The sequence below is a fragment of the Limulus polyphemus genome, unplaced genomic scaffold (assembly GCF_000517525.1).
Source record: "Limulus polyphemus unplaced genomic scaffold, Limulus_polyphemus-2.1.2 Scaffold591, whole genome shotgun sequence".
NCBI lineage: Eukaryota > Metazoa > Arthropoda > Merostomata > Xiphosura > Limulidae > Limulus > Limulus polyphemus.
The window spans coordinates 64274-65368 of NW_013666201.1; the positions used below are offsets into that span (position 1 = coordinate 64274).

The window sequence follows — 1095 nt, forward strand, 5'->3', positions numbered from 1 at the left end:
TGTCAGTTAGTTTGTAAGACCTGTCAAAGCTATTCCATAAACAGTTAACTTGTTGGACCTTTCAAAGTCTATTCCACCATCAGTTAGTTTGTAAGACCTGATCTTTTTTTTGCTGCTGCAGATGAGTTCTCCAACAGATCATTCTTATTCGTTCTGTTGCAGTTGATATGGCTTTTTCATTTGACATCTGGCATGAGTTTGGTACAGATTGCTTTCTTGTCAGATTACTGTTGTACCATTGAGCATGCTTCAAGTGGTACAACAGTCATCTGAGTTGTGTACACACACAACACATTCAGTAGGACTGTTGCCCATTGATCTGATGTCCATACTTAAACACTTATGGCTTGTACAGTGTAAAATGTGCTCAAAGATCTATCAGGAGTGAAATGTAGAGGAGATAGAGTATAATTTGGATTAATTCTATCAGTTTCACTGTTATGTGGGGGATGATCATCAGGTGCCCAACACTTGGAATTATACTACTTTTAGAGACATGTGGAACATATGACATAATTTTTGACAGTAGTTTTCTTAGTGGTGTTACACTACATTACGTTAGTGTGAACCTTACAAACCACTCAGTAAGCAACTTTACACATTATTACTGATTTCGTAACTATAGAAGTGTGCCAGTTTCATTGGATTATACAGTTTCTAGTGTGGAATTATTCAGTGGTTACATTTTGCATGTTGTACATTTATTTTTTTTTGATTGAATAGCTTGTACCTAATGATAAACAACATACTGAAGTGGTTCAAAGGTGGCAATGATTAAAAAATTGATGCAAAGTAGAAAAAGATTCTTTGAACTGAGCAAATCAATCTATTAAAAATCTCACTGTGTATCCATTTGAACTTTAATACATCTGCAGAGTTATAGACACATGAAAAAATAAGGATGTACCAATAGACAAGTTTATTTCTGTATATATACTTTATGGTAGTCCCAGTACAAGTGAAACAACTGTCATAGCAAGTATCTTTTTGTCATTATATGTGGGCATAAGTCACATTTTATAAGTCTTTGTCCTTTTAGTTGTTCATTACTGACAACTTATAGTCAAGTGTTTTGAAGGATTACAAATAAATGTG

General features: G+C 34.1%; 1 long non-coding RNA gene across 2 annotated transcripts in view; it reads left to right on the forward strand.

The window, feature by feature from the left end:
• Nucleotides 1-1095, forward strand: part of LOC106459316 — a 23331-nt gene that overhangs the window by 9783 nt on the left and 12453 nt on the right. The window lies entirely within an intron of this gene.